Source organism: Symphalangus syndactylus, chromosome 11, assembly GCF_028878055.3.
Source record: "Symphalangus syndactylus isolate Jambi chromosome 11, NHGRI_mSymSyn1-v2.1_pri, whole genome shotgun sequence".
Taxonomy (NCBI): domain Eukaryota; kingdom Metazoa; phylum Chordata; class Mammalia; order Primates; family Hylobatidae; genus Symphalangus; species Symphalangus syndactylus.
In genome coordinates, this window is record NC_072433.2 from 23,584,073 (window position 1) to 23,611,221 (window position 27,149).

Consider the following 27,149-nt stretch of genomic DNA (forward strand, 5'->3'; position numbering starts at 1 on the left):
TGGGAGGGAGAGTGCTGAGTCTTTACGATTGAGAAAGAGATTTGGAACAATTCTGGTAAGGCACACTGATGGAAAATTCATGTCCGTGTTTATCTGTTTTATACATTGAGGCTCCATGTGAATTTTTTTGAAGAATGAGGACCATAGCTTTAAACAAAAATGTCTGGACACCAGTGAAGTAGAAGCAAGGGATGGCTAATGCCCAGCTATGTAATGACTATTGGAAATAGTGTTGGAATTCTTTGGAAATCAATTCCGCACTTTCATAGCTATGGCTGATGGAGACATGTGGTTGGGAGTAGTTTCCGAGAAGTTCCTCAGAGTGGCTCCATCCAGCGTTCTCTTACAGGTCTAACTTATAACCATACAAGAGCCCTTATAATTAAAACCCTCACTCTTAACCCCAATCCTAAATAGAGGGAGGCCTTTTAAGCATTATGATAGACACAAAGGGAATGTGGGATTTTCTGGAAATGCTGATTAATCCCTTTGGAATGGAGACCCAGATCAGGAGGCAGAGGTAGCTATCAATACAGCTCCAGACCTAAACCATCTGAGTTCAAACCCTAGAGCTACTCCTTTCTAGCTATGTGGTCTTGGGGAGGCTACATGTATTAGTCTGTTTTCATGCTGCTGATAAAGACATAACCAAGACTGGGAAGAAAAAGAGGCTTAATTGGACTTACAGTTCCACATGGCTGGGGAGGCCTAGGAATAATGGCAGGAGGCAAAAGACACTTCTTACATGGTGGTGGCAAGAGAAAATGAAGAAGCAAAAGCAGAAATCCCTGGTAAGCCCATTAGATCTCGTGAGACTTATTCACTATCACGAGAATAGCATGGGAAAGACTGGCCCCCATGATTCAATTACCTCCCCCTAGGTCCCCCCCATCCAAGCCTCAGGATTCTTATATGTAAAATGGAAACCACAGAAGTATGGTGAGAATTAAATGCCCATAAAGTGCTTGGTACTGAAGCTTGCACAGAGTAATCATCCTCAGATGTTGGCTTACATATTATCCCAAGAGAAGCAAAGGCATGAAGATCAGATGGGAAGTAATGTGGAGAAGAGAAAGCAGTAGGCACAGAGGGGGCAGGAGAGTGAAGAAGGGTGACGAGGAGCTGAAGGAGCTTTCATGATCTGTTAAGGTTTGTATTTCACTGAATAGGGGATAGGGATCCATCAAAACTTGTTAACAGCAGGCCTGGTGGCTCATGCCTGAAATCCAAGCATTCTGGGAGCCCGAGGCAGTGATATGGACAGGAGACAGGGAAACACTGGTTAGAAGAGGGCAGTTCCCTGGCAAAGGCCCCACCCTCAAGCCTGAAGACCTGTGGCCCTAAATGAGGACAGGCATTCCTGTTTTTGCATCCAAAAGGCTGCCTTTGGCCCACCACACCCCCTATTCTGTACCCATATAAACCCCATACCCCAGGCTCCACAAGGAGATGAGCAGGCGAGGAGACAAGTAGACAGATGGCAGAACAACACAGCAGAGAAAGAGAGAAGAGGAGGAACATCTGAACACCAGTAGGAGTTCGGCTGGGGGCTGTCGGAGCGGGGTTTGGCTGCTGGATGGCCAGGCTCCAAGGGTCAGATCAACTTCCCACTCCATCCCCCACTTCCAGCTCCCCATCCATCCCACTGAGAGCCAAATCCATCACTCAATAAAATCCCGCATTCATCCTTCCAGTCTGTGTGTGATCTGATTTTTCTGGGATGCTGGACAAGAGCTCGAGATACAGAAAGCTTTCACACTGGCCCTCTGCCCTTGCAGAAAGGCAGAGGGTCCATTGAGCTAGTTAACACTCAAGCTGTCCGCAGACAGCAAGGCTAAGAGGGCACACTGTAATACATGCCCCCTTGGGTTCCCAGACCTGTCTGTCTGCGTGCTCTCCCTCCCGTAAGGGGTTTGAGCAGCCACGGCAACCAGACAAGCCACACTCCTGTCACATGTCCTGCGAGGGAGATCAGGGAACTACCATTTCAACAGAAGGATCACTTGAGCCCAGGAGTTCAAGACCAGCCTGGGCAATATGGCAAAACCCCATTCCTACCAAAAAAAAAATTTTTTTAAGTTAACTAGGCGTGGTAGCACATGCCTGTAGTCCCGGCTACTAGAAAGGCTGAGTGGAAGGATGGCTTTGAGCCTGAGAGGTTGAGGCTGCAGTGAGCTGTGATCTTGCCACTGCGCTCCAGCCTAGGTGACAGAGTGAGAACCTGTCTCAAAGAAAAAAAAAGTTCTAGTAATTCACTTGTTGAAAAATACACAGTAAGTGCTTACTCTGGGCCAAGCACTGTGCTAATGAAGGAAATAATAACGTAAATAAGTCAAGATTCCTGCCCTCAAGCTTTAGTAGGAGACACAGAAACAAATCATCACAATCCTAAAAGATGGAGATTGCAATAAAAGAATGCACAAAACGCTGTGGGAACACAGAGGATGGAGTGAGTAAGTTTGGCAGAGAAGGGAGAGATCTTCCTAAAACCACAGTCAGTTGGTGAGAGAGGGGATCACCGAAAAAATGAGGAGAGATCTTTAATAAATGCAAGATGAAGAGAATAAAGATCTGCATCCAATGAGGAAGTTTAGAATAGCTGAGATTATAACATAAGTGTATCTCCAAGCATCTGGCTGAGCCTGAAGTGATGAATCCTAAAAATCTACTTCCTCAAAACTCCACAAGCCTCTTAAAGACACAGAGAAACAGCTCCAATTGCTTAGGGAGCCAGCGCTGAAAGAAGTTTGCTCCCCTGAATCTGTTCAGTTTTGACTCTTAGGGGAATCTTGGGAGAGGATGCAAACAAAACTCTCTCGTGTGCATTTAAGAAGTTCTCCTGTCATAGCCTGGCGTGGTGGCTCACAACTCCCATCTCAGCACTTTGGGAGGCCAAGGCAGGGGGACTGTTTGAGCCCAGGAGTTCAAGACCAGCCTAGACAATATAGTAAGATCCTGTCTCTACAAAAAATTATCCAGGCGTAGTGGTGCATGCCAGTAGTCCTAGCTACTCAGGATGCCAAGGCAGGAGGATTGCTTGAGCCCAGGAGTTCAAGACCAGCCTGGACAACATAGTGAGATCCCATCCCTACAAAAAAAAAAATTTTAATTAGCTGGGCATGGTGGCTTATGCCTGTAGTCCCAGCTACTAGGGAGGCTGAGATGGGAGGATGGCTTCAGCCTGAGAGATCAAGGCTGCAGTGAGCTGTGAGCACACCACTGCAATCCAGCCTGGATCACAGAATGAGACACTATCTCAAAAAACAAAGAACACGAAGTTCACTGTCACTGCCATTTGAGAATGGAGTGATCTGCACATCCACAAATGGAAAGAAATAGAATGAAGATTACAAAAATTTTATTTAGTATAAAGTTGAAGGGCACAATGGTAGGCCAAATAACGTGCCCCCAAAGATGTCCACAGTCTTAATCCCTAAAACCTGTGAATACACTCCCTTACATGGTAAAAGGGACTTTGCATATATGATTAAAGATCTCAAGAAGAAGGGTATGGGATATAGAAGCAGGGGCTGGAGCAATGCACTTTGAAGATGGGGAAGAAGCCACGAGCCAAGGAACACAACCTCTATAAGCTAGAAAAGACAAGGAAACAGATTCTCCCGGGGACTCCTCCAGAAGGAACACAGCCCTGCCAACACCTTGAGCCCCATAAGACTTCTGGCCTCCAGAACTGTAAGAGAAAACATTTGTGTTCTTTTAGACCACTAAATCTGTAGGAATCTATTGCAGCGCCGGCAGGAAACTAACATGAGGGAGGGCATTTTCTCCAAAGTCCTCAAAGCCCAAATAAATAGTGTTTTATCAATCCTCTCAACATCAGACAAAGGAGAAAGAAAATGGAGGAAGAGGGAGGTTAAAGCAAGTCATCCAAAATGAAAGCAAACAGCAAGGCAGACCCAAGCATTTCATTTTGATGATTTATCAAAATTACAGAAAAAGGCCAGGTGCAGTGGCTCACGCCTATAATCCCAGCACTTTAGGAGACCGAGGCGGGTAGATCATTTGAGGTCAGGAGTTCAAGACCAGCTCAGCCAACATGGTGAAACCCTGTCTCTACTAAAAATACAAAAATTGGCTGGGCATGGTGGCACACACCTGTAGTTCCAGGTATTCAGGAGGCTGAGGCAGGAGAATCACTTGAACCTGGGAGGCGGAGGTTGCAGTGAGCCGAGATCAGTGCTACTGCACTCCAGCGTGGGCAACAGAGCAAGACTCCATCTAAAAAAAAAAAAACACACAGGAAAAGAAGATGGGGCTCTGTATTTGGTTGTCCTCTTTGCCAGTAGGATAATGTCCATCTCACAGAAGTGGTACAAACTGACTCCACAGCCGGGAGGGCTCGTCAAACTCCCAAGATTAAACAAACAACGACAAAAAAAAAAAAGCATATTAGTATTAGCCACAGAGATGCAAAGAGAAAACTCTCTTGCCCTGCCACAGCAGTCAAAGTTTGTGCTAATGTTTGTGGGAGAAAAGGGAGAAAACAAAATGAGGAAGAAAACATATCCGCATCATTCATATCCCCAAGCAAACAGACTCAGGACGCTGGGGAGTGCCAAATTTAGTTATTTGCAACTTTACCCACTTGCAGGTCCCTTGCAAATACATTTAAATGCAATCATCAATAACATCACCTCTTAAAATACACATCTTTTCGTTTATGAATTTTCTCCCCCATTTTGACCATGTGAAACCTGCAAATTTGATATATGCCAGGAGAGGATGGTAACAAGGTAGACAATCTCCAGCTAAGAAATTTGAAAAAATATATATATGAAGAATGGGGGGAAAAAATCAACCTTTGATGAAATAATTGCTTCTGCTGTTATTTTTCACTATTACTTCAGAAATGTTCTCTCTCTCTCTTCCTTTCTCGTCCCTATAGCGAGGTGCCCTGCTGTTGTGCAGATGAAAGGTCCAGTCTCTTTAAAATTTCATGCAGAGCTCTTCACAACATTGAAGCTTTAAAGGCCCATGGCAAATTCAACATATTGTTACACTTGATGGAAGGAGATAAAAATTACATGCAAAATTTACTGTGTATTCATTGTCTGGAAATACTATACAGTTACAGCTTCCTCTATTTCACTAACAGATATGGACACGTATTCTGATTTCAATATTTAGAAACACAAAAGATGCACATGGAGTGAGTATTGTAGCAAAAATAAGAATGAAACTTGAATCTTCTGAGGTTAGATTAGGGTCCTAGGATGTGTGAACAGTTTTGTTCGTAGTTTTCCTAAATTGCTTTAGATATGTGAAACATATTTAAAAGACAACAAAAGATACAAAGGGAATAAAACAAGATTTTCTAAAACTTGTATATAGCATGGGGTTCTTTGCACTAAGTCGTCTTTATTTTTGTATCTCTATGAGAAAAATATGGGAATGGCTAGGCTTTTATTTTTATGTATAAAATTATCTCAAAAAAAAAATGAAGAGCAAGAACTGCAGACGTTGGAATGAAGAACACGATGACCTCAAAAGCAAGTTTGTCAATCACTAGTCTTTGAGCTTTAACTGTCATGGGTAAGCCTTATTTTAAAGTTGTTTTTAAATTCACAAATTGGACATCACTAATTTTAAATCTAAAGTTTAGGTTTGTGCTTTATTGTAGCTGTTTTTATGTAGACCCATTTAGTCAAACTCATTCATTTGTATTCATTCATCCTCTTCTTTCAAACATTTATCAGACATCTACTACATGCCAGGCACACTGTTAATTATTTGGGATGAAAAAACAGGCCAGGTGTGGTAGCTTATGCCTGTAATCCCAGCACTTTGGGAGGCCGAGGCAGGCAGATCACTTGAGTTCAGAGTTCGAGACCAGCCTGGCCAACATAGCGAAACTCCATCTCTATCAAAAATACAAAAATTAGCCAGACGTGGTGGCACCTGCCTATAATCCCAGCTACTTGGGAGGCTGAGGTGGGAGGATCACTTGACCCTGGGAGGTCAAGGCTGTAGTGAACCGAGACTGTGCCACTGAACTCCAGTCTGGGTGACAGAGAAAGACTCTGTCTCAAAAAAAAAAAAAAAAAAAAAGAAGAAGAAAAGAAAAAAAACAGGAGGATGGGATCCCTGACTCCAAGGGGATTATAATATAATAGGAGGAGGCGAACACAGCAAAGGGTTTGCGCAATAAAGCTTCAGGGGTCCTACGGAAGTAGGTCTGGGAACATCGTGGTGGCACATAGAGTGTTTGATTTGTTCTTCCTGGAGGAAGAGGGGGAAAAAAATACATGCAGGGATCAGTCCTTGACCAGTGACTGGGAAACTGTCTAGGTGCTGATGGAATAAACCAAGGCAGTGGTAGTAGCTGGGAAGGGGGATAGAGCTCAGAAAAATCAAGAATACAAAATGAATAGCACCTGGCTACTGAACAGAAAGCAGGAGCACAGGAGAGCAGGGTGAATCCTGGGTTTCTAATACTGGGATTGTCTACCAGCCCATTCACTGTTTCCAGTCATTTACTACCTAATACGTGCCAGGCACACTTCTAAAAATACTGGAGACACAACAGTAAACAAATCGCAAAAGAATCCAACTCCCCAAATGTAGAAAGGACAAATGGAAAACTAGTAAACAAATGAGGAAGCAATATTAAAATAGATAAGTGCTCTGAAGAAAATAAAACAGCAAGATGTGAGAAAGAGTAACTCGGGGAGGGCGGCTACTTTCTATTTGGGTGGTCAAGACAGATTTCTCTAAAGAAGTGACCCTCGAGTCAAAACCTGAAGGCTGGAGAGGAGAAAGCCGTGCAAAGACCCGGGGGAAGGGCACTCTGGGAGAAGTAAGAACACGTGCAAAGCCTCTGAGGAAGGGACAAGGCTGGCGGGTTCAAGGAACTGAGAGAAGGCCGATTTGGCTATGGCACAGTGAGTGAGGGGAAGTTGCAGAGGCAGGCAAGCAGGGCTGGTCTCGATCTCCTGACCTCGTCAGATCACATAGGTTTTTACAGCCCAGGGAAGGAGCCTGGATTTTAAATATGCTGGAGTTTAATGTTTATTTTAATTTTGAGACAGGGTCTTGCTCTGTCACCCAGGCTGGAGTGTGGTGGCACAATCATGGCTCACTGCAGCCTTGACCTCTTGGGCTCAAGCAATTCTCCCCCATCAGCCTTCCGAGTAGCTGGGACTACAAGTATGCACCACCATGTCCAGCTAATATTTTTATTTATTCTAGAGATAGAGTCTTGCTATGTTGCCCAGGTTAGAAATTGTGCAGGTTTTATGCAGAGGAGTAACAAAAGATCATTAGAGAAATAGATCAGCAAGTAAAAAGGAATCAGGCCAGCTTAGAGGCTTACAGTGACCTGGGCTGGAGATAACAGTGGCTTGGACCATCAACCAAGAAAGGCAGCAGTGCAGGTGAGAAAATTCAGACACTTTCAGAGTCCCTTTCAAACTGACAGGTCCTATTAAAGGATTGATAGTGCAGAGTGAGGAAAACAGATGAAATGGATCCCTAAGCTTTGGCTTCAGGGACTGAGTAGATAAAGCAATGAACATGGGGAAGACTCCAGGGCAGAAGCCAGGTAGAGGGAGATCAAAAATGGTTTGGGACATGTTAGGTTTGAGACGCCTCTTATACATCAAAGTGGAGGTACCATGTAGGCAGTCAGTTATATGGGACTGAAACTCAGAGGAGAAGGCAGGGCTAGATAATCCTTTAGGAGTCTGTCAGTATATAGATGAAAAGTCACGGGACTGAATGAGATCAGCTGGGGAAAAGTGAATAGGTTAAGAGACCCCAGAGGCTCCCCCACACGCAAAGGTCAGGCAGAAAAGACTAAGATCCACAAAAGAGCCCAAGAAGCCACAGCCACCGAGGTAGGAGGGAAACCGGGAGAGAGTGTGATGCCACAAAAGCCAAAGGGACAAATAGTGTTTCAAGAGGGGGGAAGTGGTCAGCTACAGGGAAAGCACTTGAAAAGTCAAGGAAAGTGAGGACATAGAAATAACCACTGGGGTGGAAATCACTGAGGTTGTTGGTGACATTAGAATTTCAGTGGAGTGGAGAGGACAGAAGACGGACAACCGTGTTAAGAAGAGAATGAGTAAGGAAGTAGAAACAGCTGGCATCAGCAACTTTTACGATTTAAATTTGCTGGTGAGGCCAGGCACCATGGCTCATGCCTATAATCTCAGCACTTTGGGAGGCTGAGGTAGGAGGATCACATGAGCTCAGGAGTTTGAGATCACCCCTAGCAACATAGACAAACCCCGTCTCCAAAAAAAATAAAAAATAAATAAATAGCCACCTATCACCCAGCTACTTGGGAGGGTGAGATGGGAGGAGCCCTCGAGCCTGGGAGATCAAGGCTGCAGTGAGCCGTGATCGCGCCACTGCACTCCAGCCTGGGAGACAGACTGAGACCCTGTCTCAAAATAAAATAATAAAATTAAAACTAAAAAAACCTATAACGGACATTTCCAAGTTGAGGAAATTTGAATATAGACTATAAACTAAATGATACGATTGAATCCATGTGGATTTTCTTGGTCGTGAGAATGGTAATGTGGTCATGTAAGAAAATGTTCTTTTCTTACACGGGGATGTAAGAATCCCTTATACCCCTGAGAAGGGATGAAGTGACTTGCCATCTGCAACTTCCTTCAAATGATTTTACAAGAAGATAAACACATTGATTGATTGATACAAATGTGGCAAAATATTAACCATAGGTGAATCCAGAAGAAGTTTCTTTAGATGTTGGTGCTATTCTTTCAACCTCTCTATAGATTTGAACTTGTTTCAAATAAAAATTGCATGGGGGTGGGGGAAGATGTGGATTATAGAGGCCTGAGACAGCCCTCTCCCCACTAGATGTCCCAAATCATAAACTCTGGAGACAAAACCCAGTAATCCGCTTTTTTTTTTTTTTTTTTTTTTTTGAAACAGAGTCTCACTCTGTTACCTAGGCTGGAGTGCAGTGGTACTATCTCAGCTCACTGCAACCTCCATCTCCCAGGTTCAAGCGATTCTCCCACCTCAGCCTCCCAAGAAGCTGGAAATACAGGAGTCCACCACCATGCCCAGGTAATTTTTGTATTTTTAGTAGAGACAGGGTTTCGCCATGTTGGCCAGGCTGGTCTCGAACTTCTGGCCTCAAGTGATCTGCATGCCTCAGCCTCTCAAAGTGCTGGGATTACAGGTGTAAGCCACTGCACCCGGCCAAGTAATCTGCTTTTTATAAAAGCTCCTAAGTTGACTCTGATTAGCAGCTAGAATTGTGACTGTATTCATTATCTATTGCCACATGCAAACCACACTAAAACTTATTGGTGGCTTAAAACAACCACTATTTTATTTGCTCACATATTTATGGGTCAAGAATTTGAGTAGGATTCAGCATAGCAGGGGCTCCACTAGGACTGGCGGATTCAAGACTGCCTAACTCATCCGTGTGGCACTTTGGGGCTGGCTGTGCTCCACGCAGCTTCTCCCTCCAGAAGAGCCTGGCCCTCTTTACATAATGGATGGGTCCCTTCCATGGGAACAGAAGCTACAAGACCTGGGCGTGGAAGTTGAGAACATCACTTCCATCCCTTTGTATTATTCAAACCAAGTTGCAGACCAGCCTAGATTCAAGGGGATAGAGAAAGAGATCATTCCTTTTTTTGTTTGTTTTTTGTTTTTTTTTTTTTTGAGACAGAGTCTTGCCCTGTCACCCAGGCTGGAGTGTGTGGCTCACTGCAACCTCCGCCTCCCAGGTTCAAGTGATTCTTCTGCCTCAGCCTCCTGATTAGCTGGGATGCACACCACCACGCCCGGCTAAGTTTTTGTATTTTTAGTAGACACAGGGTTTTACCATATTGGCCAGGCTGGTCTCGAACTCCTGACCTCAAGCCATCTGCCTGCCTCAGCCTCCCAAAGTGCTGGGATACGTGAGCCACTGTGCCTGGCCAAAAAGACCATTTTTTGATGGGAAGAGCAACAATATCACGTTACAAAGGGGTGTGGATGCAGGGAGGCATTGTCACTGGGGGCTGTTATGATGATGATCTACTACAGACACCCACTAAATTAGACTACCAAAGCCCCACCTTAAATAACTTTTGTTATTTTGTTATATCATAATTATCTTGTCTGTATGTAAATGGTTCCTCTAAAACTGCTTGAAAACAATTCGTTTTCTTAATTTTATAGAGTCTTGCCATTTTCAGATGCTATTCATTTGCTCAATAGACCATAAGCATTACAGAAAATTCAATCTCTCGCACCGGTTTCCAGCCTCTGGGACCGAAATTTAGATCCCAGCAGTTCTGAAACTAAAGGATAATAGAAAAGGTTTTAGAAGAGTCTCAGAAAGTTCTCACCAACCTCACAGACAAATGGAGAGCAGAGCTAAGACAGCTGCTCTCCCATCCTCATTCCTGCCCTCTGAGCGATGACAGAGGTGATACCTACAAACTGTCCCCTTAGCAACTTCCCAAAGGTTCATTAGCTGCTCACCATGTCAACAGACGTGGCCAGGCCTTTCACTCGGGATCTGGAACGGGAAGACGAGTCGTGGGTCAGGACATCTCAAAGGAAATGTGAGTGAGTGAGTGAGAGAGAGAGAGAGAGAGAGAGAGAACACCCATTGCCCCAGCTCTTGCCCCCATTACCACAGCTTTTGAAGTAGTGGCATCCGCATTCACATAGTTTTTATTGTGTGCATTTATGAGATTTACTAAAGCAAAAGATACACATACATACATGTCCTTGTCCAGACTGGCTCTTAACACAGGGTCCTCACTACGAAAAAATTCCACTTGTGTCAGCTTCCAAATTCAAAAAGCAGTAGTTGATGCTACTCCTAACAAATTATTAAGTGCCTCTTGTTAATCGAGGCTCTATTTACATAAACCGCCTTGGAGTGGTGCCCCCTGGAGCTGTGCAATGTGGCAGCCCTGAGTGTTGGCACTAGATTTTACACCCAAGTTCATCTGCCTCAAAAGCCTGAGCTACTTGCACTACACTAAGCAATGATGAAACCAAAAAGGTATGAATCTCTGATCACAGAAACTGAAGAACAAATTAGCTGAGTCAGGAGGCATCTGACTTTCTGAAGCTCTCCTGAAATCACCCACAGAGGAGGAGCAAGGCAGTGGAAATTGCATTAGAGTTCCTTAGGCTCTAGTTGTGCCTGTTCTATCATGAATAAGCTATGTGGCCTTGAGAAGTCACTTCATTTCTCTGGGCCTCCATGTCCTAAACTGTCATGGGAAGAGTTTCTATCATAGCTGACAACTCTTAACACCAAGAGTGTTTATATGTGATCATGCATGTTTATATGAAGAGCAGTCTATCAAGTGTATGCACACTTTAAGGAAAGATATGTATGATGAAAATATCACCATCAATTTCAATATACTTTATTAGAACTAGTAGGTTTTTTGTGGGTTTTTTTTTTTTTTTTTTTTGAGATTAAAACACACACACACACAGAGCAAGACTTTCTCTCTACAAAAATAAAACAATTAGCCAGGCATGGTAGTACATGCCTGTAGTCCCATCTACTCAGGAGGCTGAGGTGGAAGGGTCATTTGACCCCGGAGTTCAAGGCTGTAGTGAGCTACAATCATGCCACTGAACTCCAGCCCAGGTGACTGAGCATGACCTGGTCTCTTTAAAAATAAATAAATAAATAAATAAAACTTCACTTACATTATCTTAACTATGAGGCGTTTCCGCTATTTTTGTGGACTCTTTTCTACCCCTATTATAGTTACTGAAAGGAATTACAGGAACTAAATGCCAATCAGTAGTTTTATTACACAATAGTACAAATTATTACATCTCTAACACCATTTATAAATACCAATATCTAAGCAGCAAGCAGTGTATGTATCTTAAACTATCTATAGATGAATGTAGTGTGTGTGTGTATGTACTTGTGAGTGGCCTTTTCATGAACTTTCCAAATTTGATCATTGATTAAGATGCCCAGAGATAATCAGTTTAGGCAAAATCAAATGTTATACTTGGTCATAATCAATAGTGACCATATACTAAAATAATATGATATGGAAAGCGTTTTGTGAATTGTATAAGATTATATATGCCCAAGTACTATTATGAAATTTAGGTAAGTGCTATACGGCTCCAATGTTTAGCTGATGGATATATCTTTGAAATGTTAAAATGCCAGATGAAAGACAATCGAATAGAAGACAAATTTATCTCTAAAAATAACGCAGAGATGATCTGAAGGTGTGATGAATTTTCTAATAAGTAATAACGGATGCCGGCTTTTATCGAATAACAATGAGGTCCCAAGCAGAGCTAAAGGCTTTACCTTCATCAGATACTTTTAATTCTCACAACTGGTTTTGCCACCTCAAATTTCCCACTACTTAACACATACAGAAACTGAGTTTGTCCCACTGCTAAAGTCCTAGAGAGACAGGGCCAAGGGGATTCTCAGGACTTTTTTTTTTTTTTTTTTTTCGAGAGAGAGTCTTGCTTTGTCACCCAGGCTGGAATGTAGTGTCGTGATCTTGGCTCACTGCAACCTCCACCTCCTGGGTTCAAACGATTCCCCTGCCTCAGCCTCCCGAGTTGCTGGGATTACAGGCACCTGCCACCCCACTCGGTTGATTTTTTTGTATTTTTAGTAGGGACAGGGTTTCACCATGTTGGCCAGGCTAGTCTCGAACTCCTGACCTCAAGTGATCCACCCACCTCAGCCTCCCAAAGTGCTGGCATTACAGGGGTGAGCCACCGCACCTGGCCAACGTCTTGGAACATCTGTCTGAGAGGCAGATAAATCAGGGAGGTTCTGCCTAGGAAATAGGTGATCTCCCCATTTTAGAGATGAAGACACTGAGCCTTGAAGCATTAACCAACTTAACCAAGGTCCCACAGCAGGTAAAACCTGAAGCCATAAAACCTCCAAAGCTAGATTGTACTCACTCTACTCCAGTGGCTGGCTGTAAGGGAAAGTTTATCAAAAATCTTGCCATCAATAAATGAAAAATTCAAGGAACAACAACTTTTAAAATACCCAGACTTCCTTAAAATAGCCTTTTGAGAAAGCAAAAACATTTATGTTGTTTTCAATCACTGAACTTGGAAAACAATGCTGTTGTCACTTTTTCAGCTCAGGAATCAGGCAGTTTAAAGCCTGATTTGCTGAAATATCCCATGGGGTCCTTTGCTGCCTGATTTTTCCCAAATGATTCCTTGTTCTTATTAGTAAAATATTCAGATTAACAGCTCTGCCCCATATGAAGCTAACAACAGAAAGATATTAAGTAACTGATATATTCTGCAAAAATAATATTCACATGCAAATACTTACACAAAATTATAATTGAATTGGAGAGGTGCAACTGAATAGGTACTCTTTATTCGAAAGTCTCCTTGCAGTTCATCAGATAATAAAGAACACACACCAAAAGAATCACAGAAATAGAACGTACCCTCGAGTTACATCACAAGGAGAAAAAAAAATCTCCCTAGATAAGAAATTCAGGTTTATTTTATCTTAAATCAGACCAAGGGGATTTAGGTTGCTTTTTTAATCTACTTGTGCATAACGATCTCTCAGATTAATCATACTGTTTAATAGAATATTATTATTAATTAGACATGTCAGAGCTTCAGGCAGAAAATTACTGGGAAGTAAAAAGGTCTATATTCCAAAGGCTCGTAAGAGAAAGATTTCCATTTCTATCACGGCACATCTCTTTCAGTTCCAATTCTCAGTGGAAATTCCTCAACGAATTCAGTCCTTGTAACAATAACATTTAGAAGTGTTTCCCATTTAAAAGATAGCTGAACTCGAGTTTGCCTCGTAAGATATTTTCTATGTTATTGGTAAGCCAATTAAATTTTTTAGGGCACGTAGTTCTGAGGAAAGTCCTTCAGTGTTCCCCAGATTGTCATCATCTCTCATTAGGAGGTCTTAGACAAGACTGAGGCACAGAGGAGAACAATGGGGTCATCAGTTTTATCCCATGGGCTGGCGTCCTCTAAAATGTTCTCATTTCCATCCAGTCGGCTCTTACAGGTCACTGCTGCTTCCTTCTCATCCCCATAAGCCCCACATGTAGTACACCTGTGCCACTCTAGCATCATGGGAAAATGTTACTGGTCCCCCAGTAGGCCAAGATTCCATGGGGCTCTCTCGGGCACCCACCGACATTTCTTTTGATCCCACCCTGTGCTTCAGGCAAGACACTTCTAAAACCATCTTGCTTTCCAGGGCTCCAACATATAAGAACAAGGGTGCAGGTATCCTTTTGTCCCCATTTCTCACACATAATTTGGTCATATTGTCCATCAACCCTCATCCTCCATCCTCTCCTCCATCTTTAACCTCCTCTGTGTAAACATTCAACAAAATGACTGAGCCTTTTAACAGTAAAAAGTAAAGATTAGCAGAGCCAAATTCCCTCAATTTCTGGCATGCCTGCCAGTGAGTTTTCCCAGCTGTAAAAGCTCATCTCTTCTGTATCTCATCTCTACCCTCCTCTTCAGGAACCTCCCTCCACCCACTTACTTTTTCCTCTGTATCTTCCTCCTGTCTCTTAACTCTTCCCCTGCAGCTTATACAATGGTTATGTGGCTGTCATTACAATACGCAGCATCAACAATCATAAGAACTACCACAAAACCCTCCCTTGACACTTTTTTTTTTTTTTTTGCGAAGGGGGCCTTGTTATGTTGCCCAGGCTGGTCATGAACTCCTGGGTTCGAGTGACTCTCCTACCTCAACCTCCTAAGTTGCGGGGGATTACAGGCATGCACCACCACGCCTGGCCTCCCTTGACCAGTTTAACTTTTACCTTCCCTCCATAGCTAAGCTTCTTTGAAAAACAGTGAGGCAAAGAATTTCCAGACAACAGCCATGGGTATAGTCCCTGGGATGGAAAATAACACAGCCCTTCAAAAAAACATAAAGGTTTGGGTGAGCAAAAAAGTAATGAGCAGGTGGAGGGAACTGAAAAACTCTAGACAACACTGGTCATATGAGCCACGGAGGATTTTAACCTACTTCATGGATTTGTTTTGAAGATTAAATAAGCGTATGTATATTAAGTGCTTTGTGCTGGTAATAAAATAAAATATTATTTTTTAAAATATATGACCTTTGGCCAGGTGCGGTGGCTCATGCCCTAATCCCAGCATTTTGGAAAGCTGAGGCGGGCAGATCACTTGAGGTCAGGAGTTCGAGACCAGCCTGGCCAACATGGTGAAACCCTGTCTCTACTAAAGATACAAAATATTAACCAGTCCTGGTGGTGGGCACGTGTAATCCCAGCTACTTGGGAGGCTGAGACATGAAAATCGCTTGAACCCAGGAAGCAGAAGTTGCAGTGAGCCAAGATCGTGCCACTGCACTCCAGCCTGGGCAATAGAGCGAGACTCCATCTCAAAAATAAAATTAAAATAAAATAAAATAGGCAGATGCCGCTGCCACCAGGAGTCCCATACTATCAGCCATGGTCAGCCCCACCGTGTTCTTCGACATGGCCATCGACAGTAAGCCCTTAAGCCATGTCTCCTTCGAGCTGTTTGCAGACAAGCTTCCAAAGACAGCAGAAAACTTTCATGCTCTGAGCACTGGAGAGAAAAGATTTGGTTATAAAGGTTCCTGTTTTCACAGAATTATTCCAGGGTTCATGTACCAGGGTGGTGGTTTCACATGCCATAATGGCACTGGTGGCAAGTCCATCTACGGGGAGAAATTTGATGATAAGAGCTTCATCCTAAAGCATACAGGTCCTGACATCTTGTCCATGGCAAATTCTGGACCCAACACAAACGGTTCCCAGTTTTTCATCTGCACTGCCAAGACTGAGTGGTTGGACGCAAGCATGTGGTCTCTGGCAAGGTGAAAGAAGGCATGAATATAGTGGAGGCCATGGAGCGCTTTGGGTCCAGGAACGGCAAGACCAGCAAGAAGATCACCACTGCTGACTGTGGACAACTCGAATACGTTTGACTTGTGTTTTATCTTAACCAGCAGACCATTCCTTCTGCAGCTCAGGAGAGTACCCTCCACCCCATTTGCTCGCAGTATCCTATCATCTTTGTTCTCTCGCTGCAGTTCCCTTTGGGTTCCATATTTTCCTTCTTCCCTTCCATGCCTGGCTGGATTGCAGAGTTAAGTTTTGAAATAAAACTTAAATAAATGATTATGAAATAAAAACTAAATAACAAAATATATATATATATGACCTTACCTCTCTTCTGACTTCATTAGGGCACCCTCCAAGGCTGCAGAAGAAAGAAAAATCTCTCACCTACTTGGCTTGAAGTCTAATTAATGATGCAGGATAAAGATGAAATCTCTCAACTCTACATACAGGGCTCGGTGTTTGGAAATAGTAAGGGATATACACTCGACATGCACTACACATAAATAGGCAAAAATAAGAAAAAATGAAACTTGCTCTGAAGTGCCTATTCTGGCAGATGGAGGCTGGGTATTGTGGAGTGAGAAACTGGGCTAGAATTTGTCAATGATGACCCAGTCTCACAGGGAAATTAATTCAAAATGTAATCCTGGACTGGGGAGAAAATGCTAAAAAGAACAACATTGGGAGAACTGATGACATTTGAATAAGCACTGTAGATTACACAGAAGCAATGTATCAGTGTTAAGCTTCATGAATTTGATGTGATTATGGAAGAGAATGACCTTGTTCTTAAAAATATATACACAGAAAGACTAAAGGGAAACAGAGGCATTATGTATGCAACCTACTCTCAAATGGTTCAAAAATTAGTAATATCTGCACATATAAAGATAGAGAATGCTAACGTGTAAGTGGAAAGTTGGTATATCGAAGCAAAGGGTATAGGGGAGTTCTTTGTACTGTTTTTGCAACATTTATGTTCAAAGGCTAGACCCTGAGCTGTCCTCCAGGCCCTCAGTGCCCTTGTTGCCTCTTGAGAGATGGCTCTTTCTCTCCTGGCCACCTGCTGAAGTCCTCACCTGGTGGAACTTGTGTTCTGTTCTCCTGGGACTGTTGGAGTCCTGGGGATTCCCCATGTTTGGAGACTTGGCCCCATCTCAGCCCTGGCTTCTTGTGTCTGGATCATACGAAAGGAGCCTTGAGAAGCTGAAGTCCTTTTTCTCTCACTACGAAGTCTGGCTCTCAAAACTGCTATCTCACTGTGACTTCCAAAAGCTTAATTTGGTAGCCAAAACTTAGCAGTGACTTGGTTGTTTGGCTCTTTCACCTTTCCCCTGACACTGAAACCTGTGCTTCAGTGAGGGGTAGGCCCCAGGGTATCTTGGTTTACAGGAATAAAAAAAATACATCTACTTAATGTTTGCATAAAGGTAGCTCTTACATATATTTTCCATTTAGACAATTTAATTAGTCCCAACCTGTATTTTATACTTCTCCACTTTATTTTCTACTCTAGGTGACAGAATCACAGTTAACATTCTGAGAGTAAAAGCCCTCAAGATTTTGATAGTTATCAAGTACGATCAAAAATGGCTATACTTGGCCAGGCGCGGTGGTTCATGCCTGTAATCCCTGCACTTGAGGAGGTCAAGGCAAGTGGACCACTTAAGGTTGGAAGTTCGAGACCAGCCTGTTCAACATTGTGAAACCCTGTCTCTACTAAAAATACAAAAATTAGTCAGGCATGATGGTGGGCACCCATAATCCCAGCTACTCGGGAGGCTGAGTCAGAATTGCTTGAATCCGGGAGGCAGAGGTTGCAGTGAGCTGAGGTCACGCCATTGAACTCCAGCCTGGGCAACAGAGCAAGACTCCGTCTCAAATCCCTCCCCCACAAAAAAATGGCTATATTAAATATAAAATGCAAGTTGAAGAAAGGAGTGCATTTTAGACATGCAGATTTTTACTACGGTCTCTAAATGATAAATTTTACTACTCTCTCTAAATGATATGGTGATTCCTTATACAAAGTTTTCATTTAAAAAATTCTACCTTGTATGTACATTTTACTCACTTTCACAATAATTAAAATGTAGTATAAGCCACAGCTATTGCACCAAAGCAAAGCACAAAATTGTAGTGTGAGTCTGTGGACCTGACCTTCCCCCATCTTCCACCCACAATAATAGAATCAGGATTAAAATATTCATTTCCTGCATAAACTAAATGATCATGACAGTCCTCAATGTGTACGGAAACTGTCTAGTGTTCAACAATTATAAATAGCCTAGGAAGAATTTGAGGTGGCAAAATTATTTAAAATGTACATAAAGAAGTTCAGCTGCCCCAAAGAAACACACAGCTCTCCACAGTGAAAGCAGATCTGTGAGGCTTTCATATGTTAGGATCCTGGTTAGCTATAAAGTCACAACGGGGGCCTGGACACTGAGAGAAAGCAGGAGCAGGAAGACAACTTCCCTGCACCATGCGTGGGTCTTCACCTCTCTAACCACTCTTCTGATGACCACATAAAGACCACAATATATGTATATTTTTTAAGTGTCCTTTTAGGCTTACAAATCCCAGATGCAAAGAGAAAACTAAAAAGAATTTAAAACCTTGTTATTTTTGGAGTAATAAATTTTGGGGTCTTTGATTTCCTTGAAATACTTTTAAAAATAAGAAAAGATGACTTTGCTTGACTCATATTAGGTGTGCTATTAATGTTGCTAAAAAGGCATTTATCCTTTAAGCACTGTAGATGCTTCTAGAAAAATTGACTTAATAAAGATATAGAAGAAATTTTTACTTTAAGTTAACTTGAAATATTCCATGGCCTCTCTTTTTGTATCCTACTCATATGTATAATTTTATGTAAGTTTACTGAACATTTTTCTTATGAAGTAACATAAGGCCTGAAAAATCTTATAAAGCAAATAAAAATTCTCTTCCTTTAAAACTAATGTCCCCCAAAAAAGCAGTCCAATATTCTCCAAATGATCATTTTTTTCATAAAGAACAAATTGTGGAAGTTTTTACTGAAAAATTTTTATTATTTTTTGAGTGACTCAGAATAAAGAGTTATAATGAAATTTTCTTGGAGCTTTAACGTTGTAATTTATGATGACTCCAAAAATATACCTATGTACATTAAGTCTGTATTTTACAGGATTATGTATTTTAAATTATACACAAAATGGACATATGTGCATACCCTAAGATTATTAAACTTTACAAATCTATATGTATTTACTTTTTTTTCTTTTATAAAATTTCCTGGTTTTGTATTCATACTATACCTGATCATAAGGTAACCTAAAACACATTTACTTTAATAACTTTTACACATTCATAAATATTTTTAAACCCCATAAATGTTTAACATTAGTATAGTATATCAAAGTACCATTCTTTTCTCTGTAAATAAATCATTTCTAATCTAAAGACTTGGAAGGAGTGGGGAGAGATGTCAAACGACACAAATCCTTCTGGCCAGGGAATCAAAAGGCATTACCAGACATTAAATTTTCTTTCCAAATATGAAAAACATATTAAATATATATCTTATAATAAGATGTTTTCCTCATGTTTCCTTTGAGTAAAGTCTGTTTAGTGCATTCCTCTTCCCATTGTGCTATGAAATTCTTGGTCAACTTTGTCATTTCTCCCTCTGCCTGCTGGAAGAAAGCCAAAATCACTGTGATATCATTCACTCAACCAAGACTAACCACATTAGGTACAGGCAAAAAAAAGCTATAATGTAAAAGAAAAATGAAAAAAATATATATAATTTATACATAGGTACACACATACACACACACACACACTGCCCATTACACTACTTCTAAAGAAAACTTCTAAAGAAAAACAGATACGTCCCACTGTCTGTGTTTGGAAAAGAAGACAGGCTGTGAAAACAGACATAAGGCATTCATAGGATTGAAATGAACTTTCAGGACGGCTCAATGTTCTACACTTTAAATTTTTTTTTAAAATTCATGTGGCCATCTGTATCTGTAATTAGGAGTGAAACCATAAGGGGTTTTTCAAGTGAACCTTTCCTAAAGCTACAAACTGTCATGGTGCTTAAAGGAGTGGGTGCCAAATGACTTGTATGTTTCTGAGCAGCCATATCGCAACAAACACCGCGTGTGGGTGGCCACGTTGCTTATATTTGAGGTATGCACGTTAGCGATATTAGTTACACTTGCATCTCACTAACACAGAAAGTCCTCATATTACTTCTATGATATCTTTCTCACGTCTTTTTGCTATGTCTGTCACCAACTGATACACTATGTCAACTGGATATGTCTGGAGCTGTCAATAATTTTTCTGTATAAATATCCTCTTTGAATCAATCTTTTGCCACCTGAATTGTTCCACCTCACTTCTTTTGAGCAGCACTAACTCCTTCAAGAGGACAACCACCACTAAAAACATGATATTGAAGCAATCATTCATTCTGTGCACACATTTTAATTTCATGCCCTACAGGGGGAATCACTATCGGCCTTAAGCAAAAATTGAGTCTTTAATGCTTTATTGTTTTACACAATTTATCTTTCAAATAGTCTATTTGAAGAAGAGAAAAAGGAAAGAAGGGAAAGGAGAGAAAGGGGGGAAGGGAGGGAGGGAGGGAGGAAGTTAGTTAGTTGGTACTGGGGATTTAAGGGGCATCCAGCCCCCAAATCTGAAGCTACAAATATTTTACCAACTGTATTTTTGTGAAAACAAAGTGAATTTGTCAAATGTCTCCCCTTTCGCTTGCATATTCCATTGTTACCCCAGCACAGTGGGACCTAACAGGTCAAGCCAACCCTGTTGTGATCACCAGAAGAGAGAGAAGCATTGTGTTTTTTGATATCACAGATTTAAGATGGGTATTGCAGTACGGCCTATAATGTACATCTCACAGAAAAAAAAAAAAAGACAAAAGCTGTGGGGGTGAGAGGCAGTGGGAAGCAGTGAAGAATAAAAAATAATATGAGCAGGAGAATGTCTGAATGCGTATATATGATCAGAACTGGTCTCAAGTCAATTATGTGATTTTTGTTTTCCTTTGACACAGTCATTATCTTCTCATTGGCAGGAGCCTCCAGTGAAACGCTGGTCTCTTCCTTTTCCCTGTGTACGTATTAAGGGTCTAAGATCATGAGTCAATGAGGACAAGCCACCTCAGTCAATTAACAGGAGCATAGCTACACTAAGTCCTGCAATTAGAAGCTCTGACTTGGAAGCTGGAGAAGCAGAGAGTGCTGAGCGATGCTGAAAAGCCACTGCCCAGAAAAATTTAAGAAACTTTCCAAATCACCCACTCGTAGAACTTCCTTTTTCAACGGGAAATTTTTATATATTTTTAAAAGTATGCAAGTAGAGTAAAGTAAAGCACTTCTTCCAATAAAGACGTTTTTTGAAAAATTATATTTACAGCCCAGACTTTCCTGCCCTCTTGTGGAGAAAATACAGAGCTCTCTATTCATATAAATAGGATGACGGCTTTTTAAAACTTGCAGCTGGCTTTTTCAATGGTACGTGTGATTTACTGTCACGGTTGGATCCCCTGATATTCACAGAACTTTACTAGCTATAAAATCAGAATAACAAAGTGAGCTAAATAGGTATTATACTGCAAGAAACCAACTAATTCCAGACAAGAAAAAATTGCATTGATTAGGATCTGTTTGTTTGTTTGTTTGTTTGTTTGTTTGTTTGCTGGGAGGCAGGGAAAGGGAGGGAAAGTGAGAGGGAGAGAGTGATTCGTTTTTAATAGTACTTAGATTTATAAATAAATATATTCGAAATAACTAGCAAAAGAGAGAGGAAGAAAGACACAGAGAGTTTTCAAAGTGGCCATCAGAAAGCTCTGGTCCTGTTTCCATCTTTCCACTCAGAGAATGGACCGGTGTCTCTCTCTTGTGGGGCTGCCACAGCACAATCCCACCTGGACAGGACCAGCCTGGGACACAGAACACACAAATCCCATCGGCAACTCCCATGAAATCACAGAATTCCCAAATTGCTGTAGGTTGTTTTGTTTTCTTTTGTGACTGTTGCCCAGGCTGGAGTACAAAGGCACGATCATCGCTCACTGCAGCCTCAATCTCCTGGGCTCAAGCAATCCTCTTGCCTCAGCCTCCCAAGTAGCTGGGACTAGAGGCATGTGCCACTATGCCTGGCTAATTTTTTAATTTTTTTGTAGAGATGAGGTCTCACTTTGTTGCCCAGGCTGGTCTCAAATTCCTGAGCTCAAGCGATCCCCCTGCCTCAGCCTCCAAAAGTGCTGGGATTACAGACATGAGCACCGTGCATGGCCTGCTTTGTTTTTTTAAGAAAGTTGGTTTAAATGGGTTTAAATTGACACAAGGAGGCAGGGGCTGGGGGTCTTGAGCTGCACATTCAACACCCAGCTCCAATCAGTGGCCAACTTATACGTGATTTAGGCACAAATTTGCTTTGGCTGTCCACCAGAAGATGCTACATTTCATTCTAATTGTTACATGTTCTTAAGTTATCATATGAAAAGTGCTACAGTAAGCTGGGCACCGTGGTGGCTGATGCCTGTAATCCTAGCACTTTGGGAGGCTGAGGCGGGCACATCACGAGGTCAGGAGTTCAAGACCAGCCTGACCAACATGGTGAAACCCCGTCTCTACTAAAAATACAAAAATTAGCCAGGTGTGGTAGCATGTCTCTGTAATCCCAGCTACTTGGGAGGCTGAGGCAGGAGAATCGCTTGAGCCCGGGAGGTGGAGGTTGCAGTGAGCCGAGATCAAACCACCGCACTCCAGCCTGGGTAACAGAGCAAGACTCCATCTCAAAAAAAAAAAAAGAAAGAAAGAAAAAGAAAAGAAAAGGGCTACAGTAGAATCCAAAGTGTTTTTTTAATGGTTTTATAATGGAGAGGGGAGAAGAAAAATTCATGATTTTAAGTAAAATTATCATGGAAATGTCTTAAACTTCAGAAAAGCAGCATGATCTACTGTAGACAGAGCTTTTCCCCAAGTTGGAGACATTCAGAAGTTCACTAAGCATCCCAAGCATGGTGCAAAGCACCAAGGGCCACATGAAAGAAACACAAATCATGAGTCCTGCTTTACATCACAAAGTATCTGCCCAAGGACCAATCACATGCAAGGGCCCAGTCCATCTGGGGAGACCAGGCCTATGCAACATCTGTGTGGGAAGGCCCAAATGGGCAAAACAGACCCCATAATAAATGGGCGAGAGAAGGGAGGCCAGAGCCTCTGTGATCTCCTGGGAGGAGATAGAACGTGGGGAGAGAGAAAGAAGAGAGAAGCCTGCTCCATGCAGCACAGACTGGGGATGGCTGATAAAAAGATTGAGCATGTTGAGTCTAAAGGACTCCCAAGGCACGGCTCTCTAAGTGAAAAGTACCTGGCCCCAAAGAAGGCAAGATAGGCTGAACAGGTGGAATGGAACCAGATGAGATTTCAATGCTGCAATCTGGATTTCATCAGCGGGAACCCATGAGTGATGTCTGGGTAGGTTTATTGATGACATTTCTGCATCTGAAGAGTGTTTCCAGCACCCTAAGAATGGGGATGCAAGAGGCAGGGAGGCCATCTAGGTGGTTGTTAAAGTGATTCAGGCTGAGCTAGAGAGAAGGCAATGAATCCACAAGCTACTGTCTAAAAAGATTAAGTATCGTGACTAGGTGACTAAAGGAAAGAGGGAAAAAATACTTGAGGTTCAAATCCTATGGGGATGGTGGGACATGACATTGATGAAATCAAGAAAGTGGGTGAGTAGAAAATTCACAAGCTATATGTTTACTGCCATATGTCAAGTCAGACTCACATGCTGCTGTAGAAGACGTGTAATTGCACTTTGCAAGGCCAAGGTGAGTGGTTTGCTTGAGCCCAGGAGTTCAAGACCAGCCTAGGCAACATAGCAAAACCCGTCTCCACAAAAAATACAAAAATTAGCCCAGTGCACTGGCGTGTAGTCTCAGCTACTCAGGAGGCTGAGGTGGGAGGATCGTGAGGCCCGATAGTCGAGGCTGCATGAGCCATGACACGCCACTGCTCTCCAGCCTGGGCAACAGAGCAAGACCCTGTCTCAAAAAAAATAAAGTGGTAATTTTCCCCCCAAAAAAAATTTTTAATAAACTTGAAGTCATATAATGGTTTTTGTTTTGTTTTGTTTTGTTTTGTTTTGTTTTGTTTTTTTGAGACAGAGTCTCGCTCTGTCACCCAGGCTGGAATACAGTGGCGCAATCTCGGCTCACCGCAAGCTCTGCCTCCCGGGTTCACGCCATTCTCCTGCCTCAGCCTCTCTGAGTAGCTGGGACTACAGGCTCCCGCCACCACGCCTGGCTAATTTTTTTTTTTTTTTTTGTATTTTTAGTAGAGACGGAGTTTCATCATGATCTCGATCTCCTGACCTCGTGATCCGCCCGCCTCGGCCTCCCAAAGTGCTGGGATTACAAGCGTGAGCCACCACACCTGGCCCATATAATGGTTTTTTTTAAAAAGGTTTTTCAATATGCCATTTTAAAAAGAGTCAGCAAAGTCATTTGTCTGAATCTCCTCAAAATGTATGCTTTGTCATAATTCAACACCCACAAAATCACGTTAATAATTCCTCAATACTACATCTTTATTTAAGGCATTTACTGATAAGCTAATGTATGCCCGGTGCTGTGCTAGTACAAGAAATTCAAAAAATAAAATAAAATGTCGACCCTCATCCCAAGCAATTTTTAATCTATTAGAGGAATAAGACAGGTACATAAACTACTATAAATACGGCAAAATGTAGTCAATGCTGTCTTAAGGGAGTATGAATACAGGACATAGAAAATCATTTCAACTAGAAATCAGAGACAGGATTATATGTTCTGGGTCTTGAAAATCAGAAAGCATGAATATTGAAAATCTCTCCCAAACTTCATAGCCCAAGAATCTGTACAAATGAAGGGAAAGCACACTCCAGGTTAAGAGAGAAGCTTTTTATAAGACAAAAAGGAAAAAAAAAAAAAGCAATAGTTCTATTCAGGGTACAAAACATTTCATATAAACCATGAGAGATGAAACTAAAAAAGTAGGCACTGGCCAGTTTTGCAAGAGGTTTTGATTGGCAGATAAACAATCACTACGTAATTCTACAGGTAAGGGAAGCCTTTCAAGATTTCAAACAGGATTTTGGCATGATGGAACATGACCTCTAAATAATTCAGCAAATGTTCTTTAAGTACTTTTTTTAAAACAGAGATGGAATCTCGCTGCATTGCCCAGACTGGTTTCAGATTCCTGAGCTCAAACCATCCTCCTGCCTCGGCCTCCCAAAATGCTGGGATTACAGATGTAAGCCACTGTGCCCAGCCCCTTTAAGTACATTTAACCTGGCAATAATGTGCTTGGGACAGAGGGGGAAAAAATGTTTGCAACAGGTGAGTAAGGGTAACAGAAACAACAATCATCTTAGATAATCACTATCAGCATCTTAGAACAAAAGCAATAAACAAACTGAATAATCTACTATCATTTTTTACCAAATACCTATCATAGTCTCAGTAGTAAGTATGAGTGCTGACAGACAGACTTCCAGTAGCATTTAAATAAGAAACTAGCAGGATGCCTCCAGGCTACAGTTTTTCATTGGAATTCTTAATACCCAGGTTGATCTTCCAACTTAAGTTGCCAAATAAATGGATATAACCATTTAACAGAGTTCAAAATTGAGCCAGAGATGTCAATTCATGTACACATTAGTGAACTTTTATTAGTGAATATCGCAGCCCAAACCAACATTTTCATTACTATAATAGCAACTCTTCTAGAAGAATATACATACTGTTTTGGGGTTGGAATATCTTGCTTTCATGCTCTCTGGCATTCTTCTCTCTACCTAGGATTAAACCCAAAAGATGAAAGTAATCTACTTATTCTTGGTGAGCCTATGCCCAAGGCCACCCACTCAATTCTTAATTATAACCCCAGATCATACTATCAAAGTCATTAGACTCATGGGATAGTATCGCTCTACAAACCCACAATTAATTCTTTCAATGTAAATTTGCTGGATTACGTACAGGTAAAATCCCATCACAATGAATTTAATTATAATAAAAAGATGTGGAAAAAGATCTGTGTCTCAAGAGAGGGATGCCCTACCAAAGCAATTATTTCCACAACTTGGGAATTATTACTAATCTTTGATGTGAAATAATCATTTCTTTTGAAGGAATGCTATCTCCTTCCAATAGAAGGAGGAATCAGATTTTCTTGTGCTCTTTTATTCTTCATCAAGAAATAACTACCCTTAATAAAAAACATTTCATATGAGATTAAGGTGGAATTTTTAAATCTGTCAAAATTAAAAACAGCAATAAGTTACCAGCATTTTCCTATAAAATTTGCAAATATCTATTTTGATGATAATAACCAGCTTTAGAGAGAGTGTGGAAGCATGAACTGGAACAATCTTTCTAGAGGGCAATTTGACAATATAGATCTACAGTGGGGAAATGTATATACTCCAATTAAATAACTCCATTTCTAGAAATTCATCCTAAGAATAAGAAATAATAGTAGATATATGCAAAAATTTAGCTTTAAGGATGTTTACTGAAATGCCATTCATAACAGTATAAAATGAGAGCTTCCTAAATACAAAAATATCTAATTGTTTAAATGAATTATAATATATCCATATAAAAAAATACTAAGCAGCTACTTAAAATTATGTCAAGAACATCATTTAAATTACTAAAAAACATTACAAAACAGCACAGCATGACTCTGCTTTTTTTAAATATACATATTTGAATTTTTAATATAGAATAAAAGACTGAATAAAGTATACTAAAATCATAGCTGTAGATTTCCCTGGTCATCAGTTCAGAAGTATTCTTTGTTTTCTTTTCTATTTATCCATTATTTCTCAATTTTCTTCAACAAATATTGATACAAGAAAAAGGAAAAACAAATGTTTTAGAAACTACTCTTCAGCTGTCTTTTTTCTTCCACTCTTCATCACCCCCCAACCCGCTTCAGAAAAACCCAGGCGAACTCTCAGACTAACCACCAGAAAACAAAATACAAATACTGCACAAACAAAAATGCACCAAAACAGAAACATAATCCAATGGTTTTTGTTTTGTTTTATTTAGAGACAAGATCTCATTCTGTTGCCCAGGCTGGAAAGCAGTGGTGCAATCTTGGCTCACTGTAACCTCAAACTCCTGGGCTCAACCGATCCTCCTGCCTCAGCCTCCTGAGTAGCTAGGATTACAGGTGTGAG

The 27,149-nt window shown here is 41.4% G+C and overlaps 1 long non-coding RNA gene and 1 pseudogene across 1 annotated transcript; one reads left to right on the plus strand and one right to left on the minus strand.

The window, feature by feature from the left end:
- Positions 1–10,482: 10,482 nt before the first annotated feature.
- On the minus strand, positions 10,483–25,744 carry LOC134731704 (uncharacterized). Its single transcript, XR_010114178.1, has 3 exons — positions 25,701–25,744; positions 16,206–16,239; positions 10,483–10,519 (listed from the first exon to the last, which is right to left on the minus strand). It is a non-coding gene; the product is annotated as an uncharacterized lncRNA (long non-coding RNA).
- LOC129492603 (peptidyl-prolyl cis-trans isomerase A-like) lies at positions 15,432–16,084 on the plus strand (annotated as a pseudogene).
- Positions 25,745–27,149: the final 1,405 nt, after the last annotated feature.